A 12,271-nucleotide genomic window follows, 5' to 3' on the forward strand; every position below is an offset into this window, starting at 1 on the left:
TCAAATTCAAAATTCAAAATTCAAAATTTTGACCCCGATACCCAAAATGTGTGGAACTCATGATTAGAGAATCTTAATTCTCAATCATAGAGTTCCAGATAGATAAGACTCATAATCAGCCATCAGATCAGAAAGGAACCTCTAATGTGTGTGACCCCGCAGATTCGAACCTAAGCCGGTAGCACAGGAACCAATTTCTGTACTAATCGAAGTGACCATCTAGCAATGGTACCCGACGACCGGATAGGTCGAATAATCACAATCGCAATATTCAGAACCTACGTGAATATGGTTACCGTATAATTCATCCCTTTTGACCCCTGTGTTTAGGATGACTCAGGGTTAAACTGTCAACCCTGATGATATCATCCGAATCGTGCTCAACTCAATTAGTCCTGTGACTCCTCACTAGGACTACCCTTGCCAAGGTTTTGCTAAATTGAAACACGACTGCACACAGCTCCTAAACTGGAGTGGTCAATCCCATCTTGACATACGCACCGACAAGTCAAGTACTTGACTACACCCAGCAACCTTCCGTCACTGAATTAGAAATTCAGGTAGTCCAGTGCCTAAGTGCAGTGAGTTGCTTGCAAGTCACCGTGGCGGTCTCAGGTCGGAGGGACATTTATACCCATATCCCATCGGAGCAAATCTTGACAGCAGAAATAGCTCCGGAGTTGGTCACGTTCAGTGCAGATGTACCATTACATCTCACCTGTATGCCATACCAGTGTCTCCACACTCTTTGGTTATGAGAACAACCAACCCATATGGCACACAACGACCTATGCTCGATAAATATTATCGTCCTTGGTAACAACGTATCATTTGGTCGCGAACATGTTTAAGGACTAAACGACAAATCCTCCTTTGTCGAGTCTAAATAGTCCTAAGGACTTCACCACAACACAGAAGTTCATTAGAAGATGAAACATTTGTGATGAAAAAATACCAAAATAACTTTTATTTATTTATAATTCATGTACTAATACAAAAGGAGCACAACCGTCAACAGGCTGACGATTGGCTTTGGGACACTATTCCCAACACCTATTCCATGCCATAATTTGCCAACACATGCCCTAAAATATGTGCTAGGCTGATGGATGGTTGGGATCCACATGGGTCTTAAACCCATCTAAGAAGGACTGTCCAAGCCCCTCCACGCCAAAAATTGCTGTCGCCCACCATTATTTGCGCCAAGATGAGATAGAGTCCGTTCCACTTTGGACTCTATCTATTTCATGCCAATTTGGGTCATGAGGTGCCATCTAATAGCTGCCCAGATCTGAGGAGAATCCAAATTAATGCTCAATTATTTTGGCTCATAAATTAAATCGAGTTCGAACCAAAATTGATCAAAATAGGAGCTTGGGTTAGCCTACAAGCGCAAGCTTGTCATTTAGCCACCCAATTAGGATCTAACGACCCATAAATTAATTCAAATAAAATTTTTGATCAATTTCTTAATATGTGTGATCCATTGGGCTCCACACTTAGTCAATAGTAGATTCAGATATATGTTGATTTTATTTGATTAGACTCCATCTAATTGATTTAGATCAAACCCATGTAGACCCGAGTTGTCAAATTAGAACCTTTTCTAATTGACTCATGAAATAATATTTTTAATTCATGTAAATCTACAAAACATGATTGACATCTAGAAATATATCATGCCTATCTAGAAGATATAGAATATTTTGATGAAAATATCAAAAATATCCTTCAGTGGTAAGTTATCGTGCAATTCAATCCTTCGATCATCTTTCATCCTGAATAAGTAATGGGTATGAAAAAATATCAAATCCTAATACTTATTCGAATGAATTTCAATTCACTAATGATGACCTAACTTATGAAATATTAAATTTTTTTTTTAATTTTCATCTTGCTTGGATCAAAGACTTTTTGAGTCATCGATCGATGAGGTTGCTTAGGATGATATTTCTCCTTACTAGAAGTGATCGATTCTTTATTGACTTACTCACTACCTCCATATATATTTTACCATATCTAGAATACCCCACACATATCTTAGAAAGTTATAATAAAAAATAAACCAAAATATAGATTTATATATATAAGGTACTATGGTAGTCTCAGATCAAAAGACCACATATACTACTCTCACTAAGAGAATCATTTTTTGACATGTAAGTAAGACTTTCAGAAGATGTAATTCTCATGACGGATCACTTCAGCAAACTCATCCTCTAATGAGCACCCACATCCTTATATTAGTATTCCTACACAAGTGATTGTGAGATTAATCATCCTTTCCATCGAGCATACGTAGGATGTATCAGTCTATCCGGTATTATTGATCTCTGACTCAATGATCTTATGAGTGAAAAGATTTTTAGATTAAGATTTTAAAATTTTAGATCTCACTAACATAATTTTATCATTATCCTAAAATCATTATCCTAATCTATGAGGCTCATCATAATTTAATAGAACAATACACAGTATATGATGAAACAAAAAATATCTCAATTTTATTCACAATAAAATATGTCAATTACATGAGTATGAAAGATAATGCAGATTAATCCCTTTACATATGCTATGAGATTGACTTGCAGGGTATTAACTTTTTCAGTTTCCTACCTTTGAACTCACTATAGTTTGTTATGATATCTACAAGGCTATATTAAGGAATTACGGTCTCAGTTTCATTAAGAAATCAGGTTAGGATTTCTTGCTTACTGTAGGTGAGAACTATGGTATCTGATAAAATAGTGAAAGATAGAACTAGACAGAATATCTCATCTAGTTATGCATGTCATCATCAGTGGTCTACTTATACTATTGTTCTTAATTCATGTAGATTTAATTTTGCATTATGGCAACTTCACTCTCACTGTATGGCATCATTGATGAAAATAAATTGATCGGTTCGAACTATGTAGATTGATTGAGAAACTTGTGAATTGGATTTGCATAGGAGAAGATCTCGTATGTTTTGAAAAATTCTGACCCTGATCTGATTAGTGAAGATGCTTCTAAGGAGGATCAAGCTATATATAAGAAATGGTAGTATGACAGTATGACTATCAAAGGTATTATGTTGGCCTTCATGAGCAAAGAGTTACAGAGACAATATAATAATCTGGATTCTCATTCCAGACTCCTTAATCTCAAGGAGATATATGAAAAAAAGAACAAAAATGGTAGCATCTTTAGAAGAAAGAAGGCAAATAATGTTATTTCAAATATTACCTATTATTTTTATGGTAAGTTAGGATATTGAAAAAATAATTGCAAGAATTATCTTGCAAGTTTGAAGCAGGATGCAAGTGTTGCATCGAAAGGTGTGAATGTGATATAGATCTATTTTTCATTGAGTACATCAGATTTTGATACTTGAGTATTGGATACCACCTGTGGTTTGTATATATGCAATTCATTACAATGACTACAGAATATCAAAGGGCTGAAAAGAGATGACCTCGAGCTTTTCGATACAAGCGGAGAGTCCATTAGCACTGAGACTATGAAAATCTATATGCTCAATTTGCCTTTGAGTAAAATTATAGAATTAGAAGAATATTATTATATATCTAAAATCATTAGAAATATTATTTCTATATCTTTATTATTAAAATAAAATTATGAAATAAAGTTAATGAGCAATGGTTGCTCCATTTTCTTTTCTAATGTACTATGACAGTGGTTATATAGATAACAATCTTTTAATTTTTACACTCAATAAAAATATTTTTTATATTGAAAGGAATATGAAAAGAAACAGAGAAGATATGAATATCACATATTGGTGCAGAATTCCACTGATGCCGGAGAAGCTGGAGTCGAGGAGATCACAGCCGCCGTCGGGACCTGCAAGAAAAGTCTAAACCGGAGTTGGAGGTGCTCCGGCAAGACCCTCCGATGCTCAAGTCAGTACTTTGCTTCAATAGAAATGGAGCACTCGAATGAAATTTTAGCAGAGTTTAGAGATAGTGCTTAGACCCTAGAGGAGAACGTATCTGGGGGTCTCTTTTATAGATGGGAGAGCATAACTGATTGACAGCGACGTCTGTAACTGCCTGGTAGTGGGTTGTTCGGGGCCACGTGGAGTTTGTTACGGAGAGTAGTGGTGTCCATTGTCATGACTTGCCGGAGAGTGGTGGGGCCACGTGGAGTTTGTTACAAAGAGTGGAGTGGTGTCCGTTGTCGCGACTTGCCGGGGAGTTTGGGCCGGATGGTCGAAGCTCGGTTGGGATATCTGGTGGAGCGAAATAGCTCTCTATCTTAGCAATCTAAGAGAAGCTCGAATATTTCTGAGGTTGCTGACGGGTTAACTATTGCTGGGTGCCTTAGGCATTGATGCTGCAGAGGGAAGTCATCTGCTGTAGAAGTTCGGATGGAAACTTGATGTTGGAGAAATCTGGCTGGAGTCCGATTGCTAGAGAAGTCCGTCTGAAATTTATCTGATGTAGAAGCTTGTCTGAAAACTGTTCGCTGGAGAGGTCCGGTTGCATGAGGAATTCGACAGAAAGTCGACCAATAGCGAAATTTAGAAGGCGCTATAGAAGGTTGATCGATAGAAGAGTCTAGAAGGCATTGTAGAAGTTTGTCCACTGGAGGAGTCTGGCGGACACTGTGGAAGGTCGACCGCTGGAGGAGTCCGAAGGGAATTTATCTATTGGAGTGGTCTGGTTGGCACTGCTGAAGTTCGATTGGCGCTGTTAAAGGTTGATGGCTGGAGAGGTACAGAAGACATAGGAGACAGTCGATCACTGTAGAAATTCGACTGCTGGAGCCTGTCCATTGTAGAAGTTCGTCTGAAATCCATCCGCTATAGAAGTTTAGACAGAGTCCGATTCTTGCAAAAGTTTGAAAGGAGGCCACTTACTGTAGAAGCTCGGATGGAGATTGATTCTTGCAGAAGTCTAGAAGGAGGCCGCTTACTGTAGAAGCTCGGATGAAGACCGATTCTTGCAGAAGTTCGAAAGGAGGCCGCTTACTGTAGAAGCTCGGATGGAGATCGATTCTTGCAGAAGTCCAGAAGGAGACCAGTTACTGTAGAAGCTCGGATGGAGATCGATTCTTGCAATAGAAGTTCAGACAGAATTCGCTTACTGTAGAAGCTCGGATGAAATTCGAAAGCTGGTTGACCACTGTAGAAATTTGGATGGAGTCTGGTTACTGTAGAAGTCCTACCGCTGGAGAAGCCTGGACATTGACGAAGTCCGGTAGAAGCTCAGAGTAAAGTCGATCATGATGGGAGGAAGTCTGGAAGAGATTCGGAGAGTAGTCGATCACTGTAGAAAATTGGCTGATAGTGAAGCCCAGAGAGCATTTGGAGCAGTCTGATAGATGACTGAAGGAGCTCATTATTGGAGAAGTCTGGAGGGTACGTTAGGAGTTCATCTGTTGGAGGAATCTGGAGGACACTGTAGAAGATCGACTGCTGGAGGAGTTCGGATGGTACTGTGGAAGCTCGGACGATCGGGGGAGCTCAGAAAGACACCGCACAAGGTCGGAAGCCGGAAGAGTCCTGGGAGGGTTGGCCTCTTACGAACTTTGGCTGGGGTTATTTTATACCCAACACTAGTCTTCCTTCTTTCGAGTTTGGGTTTTGAATGAAGAAAGTACAAAAAAATTTTCACAGTCGAAGTTGCTCCCCTTGATTTTCGTACTCGATTATTTCCAGATATTTTGGCATTTGGCGCATCGGTGCTGGAGTCTTTTCAAATCGAGACGATCCGAAAAGATTTTTTTGAAATTTTTGCTGGAGCGTCGCCCCAAGTATGGCACAATAATGATTCTGTCAGTCGTCAGTCGTCTGCCATGATGAGTGGGACATGCGGCGGTTGTAGGTCGCCAAAGGAGATCCACAATCATTATTGTGTCGGACCCTGAGGTCTATTTAAACCCGTCCCCCTCCTTCAAGGGTTTTACCTTGCCTGAGATTTTTCTTAGGTCCCCTCTTCTTTCCCGAGAGCTTCATCCTTCTCCGACATCCCTCTCAGTCTTTGGCATCCTTCAGGTCGACCTCCATCACCTTCACTGTCATCTTGCACCTCTCAGACCAGCCTAGGTTAGTTTCGAAATCCTTCTTTTTCTTGCTGTTCTTTCATTTTTTCTCCTCTGCATTTCGTCTGTTCGATTTCTCCACGAGCACCTTGTTTCCTATTTTTCTCAATTTTCTTGAGATTTTTTGGGGTTTTTATTTGATTCAAAATATCCTCCAACACTTCTTCCTCTAGCAGTTCTAGAAGTTCGTCAGCTCCAGCCCCCCAAAATCCTAGTACTGTATATGAACCCGTACTTAGGATCAAACCTTGTTCGATCTTTGTACCAGACACCATTCCCAGCTCTTTGACCTCGGACGAACTCTCGCTGATTAGGATTTAGTATGGGGTTCCTCCGGAGTATGAGCTTTAGCTTCCTGGGCTAACTGACCGGGCTAGCACCCCTCCCCCTGGCCGCTTTTGTTTATACTAGAAAGCCTTCCGCACAGGGCTTCGACTTCCACTCCCACCTTTTGTTGTTGCTCTTTTTCACTTTTTAAATATTTCTCTAGTTTCTGTAGCACCGAACTCATTTAGATTTCTGATAGGATTTCTTTCCCTCTGTCATTTAGCTGAAGTTCGGCCAACTCTTCCCTTGTTTAGAAACTTTTATACCTTTAAGCATCACCCTTCGACAAAAGACTGATGGTACTTCTCCCCCCAGTTTAGTAGAAAGGAGTTGCTGAAAGGTGCCCCCTCTTCTATCCACAACTGGAAGGAGAGGTACTTCTACGTCTGATGCCCGACCCTGATGCTGGGGTTACCCCCTGGGGCTCCATGAGGGACTCCATCCGTCGAGCTTCTAGCCTGAGAAAGGATGACCTTGAAGCCTCCAATAAACTTAAGACTTATCCAGCTCCTCTCCTCCCCGACCTTCTGAAGGAGCAACTTTTATTCAATATCGGCCTGAGCCCTCTCAACCCTGTCGGTATTTTTTCTTTCTCAAATCATTCGCTGCTTCCTCTTTCTCTTATTCTATTTCTAAGCTATGCCGATCTTTTTTTTCATTGCAGATACGGACGTAGACGCAGCTCAGATACTAGCCAAGGGTCTCAAGGCCCACAAAAGGAAAGGCACTGCAACTTCTGGATCAGTGAAGAAGGGGAGGGTAAAGGAGACAAGCTCAGCCGTGCTTGCCCAGGCAGCCATTATCGTTGTGCCCCCTCCGACGTCGAGCCCACAGTCCCCCGAGCTTCTTCAAGAAGCCCTCCAGCCGAGGTTCCCGCTCCAGAGTCTCATCCCGAGGAGGCATCGGGGGCCGAAAGGAAGAGAAGGAAGAAGATGGTGGCCCACAAGATCAGTAGCAATAGGGCTGCCATCGAAGGGTCCAACGGCTCCGAAGAGGATCTAGGGGAGAATCCCTTCAACAACAGGGATTTAACAAAAAGGTTGGTCAACGGGTGCATTTTGCCTGAGATCGTCCACAGGATCGTTTATGCCGATCTTGAACAGCGGGTTTGGGACTCTCTAGGGTCCTTTCTTGAGGTAGACCGATTTACTTTTTTCTTTCTTTCGTTTCTTCACTTAGTTCGTTCCTTAGCTTTCATATTGACTTCCTGACCGTTCTTGTAGATTGGACACCAACTCATCACCAACATCAAGGCGATGAAAAATGCAAAGAAGGAAGCAACCCAGGCAGAGGAAGGTCGCCAGGCTGAGGTTGCCCATCTTAAGGAGAAGGTCATCGAAGTCACGAGTCTCCAAGAGGCACTCCAGAAGGAGGAACAAACTTTGACGGATCTGAAGGCTGCTTTGGAGGAGGAAAGAAGGAAGGCAGAGGCCAAGGTCTCCAAGCTGAAGGAGCAGATCCCGACCATAGTCTCGGAGGCAAGGGCCCAAGCAGTGGAGGAGTTCAAGACCTCCTCCGAGATGAGGGATCTGAATATCAAGTTCGGCCAGGCCACCTTTATCAAAGGCTTCGAGCTTTGCCAGGAGAGGGTGGTCGAAAGTTTCTCGAACTCGACCTTAGCTTCCTGGATGAAGCGTTCGATGATGAAGTCAGACCTTTCGAAGCTGCTACCGGTCTCCCCCCAGTCGGGATCTCTTCAACTGCCACAGCTGTCATGACCGACCTTCCGGGGGCGTCAAGCTCCTCCACTTCTGCTCCAGAGGTTCGAGACCTCTAATCTTGTACTTTTCCTTTGTTATAACTTTTTTTTTCTCTTTCTCTTGTACTTAAGAATTATTCAATCAATGAAATTGATTCCTTTTTACAGAGAGCTCCTTTTTCTCCTTCTACTTCTTTTTTCCTCTTCTTTTTTTTTTTCTTGCAATGATCTGCATTGTGACGCTCTTGTTTCCCAACAACAGTGCCCTGTCGAAGCTCTTCCCTACCGTAGGGGATTCCTTTGAAGTCCATGATCCGAGATTTGAGAAGGAAAGTTCATTACCTAACGAAGAAATCAAAGAAAATGGACGATGAACTTCACAGGCTGAGGAAGAGCCATTCGGAAGCCACCGTGGAGGTTACTCGCCTTCGAAACCTCCACAAAAAGACTTCATGGACTATAGCCGGAAGAAGGCCAACTTCGAGAAAGAGCTTGAGGAACTTCAGAAATGCACTAGCGATCGATCTTGGACTCAGGCCTCCAAGATCAGCTCCCTCAAGGTCGAGTTGGCGGCTGCATGGGAGAAGATTGGCCAATTGGAAGGGAGCTCGTCCTGGCTCTCAACTCAGGCTGACTACGGCTGAGACTGGTCGAAGAAATTCTTCGACCTCCAAAAGCAGCTACAGGACGTTGAGATGAATTACAACACTTGCCGAGTCGGCTGGTGTGGGCAAATAGACAACTACAGAAGGAGGCTCAAGACGGCGACCAACGAGGTTGCTCACCTTCAGAAGCAATTGTCCAAAAGAGCCTAGGCTGTTTCGGTTCAAGGCTCCGACGAGCTCCGATCCTTGAGGGAAACCATAGAAGAACTGTCCGTAGCCCTTGGGAAGGAGAAGGCCGAACTGCAGTAGCTGAAAATTCAGCTGACCTATGAGCAGTAGGCGGTCAAGGATGCAGAAGTGGAGTTCGAAGTTTTGAGGAAGAGGCTTCGAGAATCGAAGGGCGAAAGCCGGTAGTTTCACCAAATATATCAGGAGATGCTATTAAAAAGAAGGAACTGGAAGAAGAAGTTAAGAATTTAAAGCAATTCCTAATAATGGCTGGAACCAAGAGTTCGAAGTCAGAAGAAGTCGAACTTCCTTAAAGCTTCTTTTACCTTTTGTTCCATGTATTCTTTTCTTTTCTTGTTAATTTTTTTTTGTGACCTTCAAAGGCTTTTGTAATGCTCTCTTTACTAATGAAATGAAAAAGAATTTTCTCATTACCATGTCTATTCTTGCTCTGAGTTGTCATTTATCGAGCTTCTCTTATCTTTTGTCATATTCGATGTTGACGTTGTTTGAAGGTTCCTGGTCATCGCTGCATTGATTCACCCTTTTTGTTCATGATCGAAGGTCTTTTCGAGGCCATTCGAATTTGACGCTTTCTCCCAATATTCGAGCTTGGGGTCCGAACTTCTCGTTACTTTGAGGAAGTCTATTTTCTCCTGCTAGTGTTGGGTTCCTCCTTAGAGACAAAGGATTTTTGACAAGAGTTTTCTTCCTCGTTGAGATGAGGTTCTTTGTATCTTAGATGTAGTTCATTTTTTCTTATCTCTGGTGTAGCTCGTCGCTTTTTCTTTTCCTCTCTCTCTCTTTTTTTTTTATGTTTGGGCGAGGGTTTTTCCTCTACTCCTAACGGGGTTGTAGGGGTGTAGAGGAGCCGTTGAGGAGGCTTTTTTCCTCATTCGATCTTAAACAACCAGATCTTCATTTGTGTCAGGATGAGGTTCTCCTCCTGTTCCTGATATAGTCAATTTCAGCTCATGTTAGGATGAAGTTTTTCTCTTGTTCCAAACAGGGCTGTAGGGGCACATAAGGGCCGTTGCAAGGGCCTCTCCCCCCATCTGGTCTCCTAATAATCAGATCTTCGACTTTGCTCATGTTAGGACGAGGTTTTTCTCCTGTTCCTAACATAGCTGTGGGAACGTATAAGGGCCGTTGCAAGGGCCTCTCCCCCCATCCGATCTCTTAATAATCGGATCTTAGACTTTGCTCATATTAGGATAAGGTTCTCCTCCTGTTCCTAACATGGCTGTGGAGGTGCATAAGGGCCGTTGCGAGGGCCTCTCCCCCCATCCGATCTCTTAATAATCAGATCTTTGACTTTGCTCATGTTAGGATGAGGTTCTCCTCCTGTTCCTAACATGGCTATGGGGGCACATAAGGGCCGTTGCGAGGGCCTCTCCCCCCATCCGATCTCTTAATAATCAGACCTTCAAGTTTGCTCATATTAGGATGAGATTCTCCTCCTATTCCTAACATGGCTGTGGGGGCGCATAAGGGCCGTTACGAGGGCCTCTCCCCCCATCCGATCTCTTAATAATCGGACCTTCATTTTTGCTCATGTTAGGATGAGGTTCTCCTCCTATTCCTAACATGGCTGCGGGGGCACATAAGGGCCATTGCGAGAGCCTCTTCCCCCATCCGATCTCTTAATAACCGGGTCTTCGACTTTGCTCATGTTAGGATGAGGCTCTTTTTCTGTTCCTAACATGGTTGTGGGGGCGCATAAGGGCCGTTGCGAGGCCTCTCTCCCCATCTGGTCTCTTAATAATCGGGTCTTCAACTTTGCTCATGTTAGCTCATGTTAGGACGAGGTTCTCTTCCTATTCCTAACATGGCTGTGGGGGCGCATAAGGGCAATTGCGAGGGCCTCTCCCCCCATCCGATCTCTTAATAATCGGGCCTTCGACTTTGCTCATGTTAGGATGAGGTTCTCCTCCTGTTCCTAATATGACTGTGGGGCGCATAAGGGCCGTTGTGAGGGCCTCTCCCCCCATTCGATCTCTTAATAATCGGACCTTCGTTTGTGTCAGGACGAGGTTCTCCTCTTGTTCCTGACATGCTTAGTTTCGATTGTCTGAAGGAGCTACTCTCTATCGTTATAAGCTCATACCAAAAGAAAAGATATGCGAATGTAAAACTTTTATTTAAGGCAAAGTTATCGGTAATACATTCGTAGATTTTTTGAATTCCATGGTCGCAGAAGGTCCGCTCCTCCGAGCTCTTTTAGATAGTATGTTCTGGGTCGGACTATCTCTCTGACTTCATATGGGTCTTCCCAGTTTGGGGCAAGTTTCCCTTAGTTCTGAGGTTGTGAAACAGTGGCTCACCAAAGTACTAAGTCCCCTGCTCTGAAGTCTTTGCTCTTGACTCGGGAGTTGTAGTAGCGGGCTGCTTTCTGCTTGTAGGCTGCCATCCAAACTTGAGCGGTCTCCCACTTTTCCTCTAACAAGTCGAGGTTGGCCTTGAGATCTTGTGAGTTGCACTACTCGTCGAATGCCACGACTCGCGCCGACGGAAGCTTGAGTTTAATTGGGATAACGACTTCTATTCCGAAGGCTAAGGCAAAGGGGGTCTCCCCCGTGGGCAGTCTTTAGATAGTTTGGTATGCCCATAACACATGATAAAGCTCGTCTGCCCAAGTTTCCTTTGCTTTTTCAAGTCTCGCCTTGATTCCTTGCAACAGAGTCCTGTTGGTCACTTCGGCTTCATCATTTACCTGCGGATGAGCTACTGACGTGAAGTTATGGGAGATGTTTAAGTCCTCACAAAATTTAGCAAACCTTGCTCCAGCAAATTATCGTCCATTATCAGTAATGAGAGTTCTGGATAAGCCAAACCAACAAACAATTGACTTTCCAGATAAAGTCCTGCACTTTAGCTTCTGTGATTTTGCCAAAGGTTCGGCTTCGATCCACTTGGTGAAGTAGTCAATTGCCACCAGGAGGAACATCCACTGTCCGAACGCCATGGAAAAAGGTCTAAGGATATCCATCCCCCATTGTGCAAACGCCATGGGGCACTCAAGGGTGTAAGTTCGGAGGTGGGCTATCTTGGATATTCGCATATCTCTGACATCGATCACACTTTCTGACATATTAAATGAAATATGGTACATTATAGGTCTGTAATAACCTTGTTGAAGCAGTTTGTGGAAAATCTGGCCCTTAAGTGACTTCCGCAGACTCCTTCATACCTCCCACAAGGCAAAGTCAGCTTCGAAAGGCCGGAGATATTTCAGGAGGGCAAAGAGTCGATCTCTTATACAGCTTCCCTCATAAAGGATATATTGGAGGCCTGGTTTCTAAGCTTTTCGAGCTTCTTTTGCATCATGAGGAAGAACCCTGTCTTTGAGGTATGCAACCAGTGG

Source organism: Elaeis guineensis, chromosome 8 (assembly GCF_000442705.2).
Source record: "Elaeis guineensis isolate ETL-2024a chromosome 8, EG11, whole genome shotgun sequence".
NCBI classification, from domain to species: domain Eukaryota; kingdom Viridiplantae; phylum Streptophyta; class Magnoliopsida; order Arecales; family Arecaceae; genus Elaeis; species Elaeis guineensis.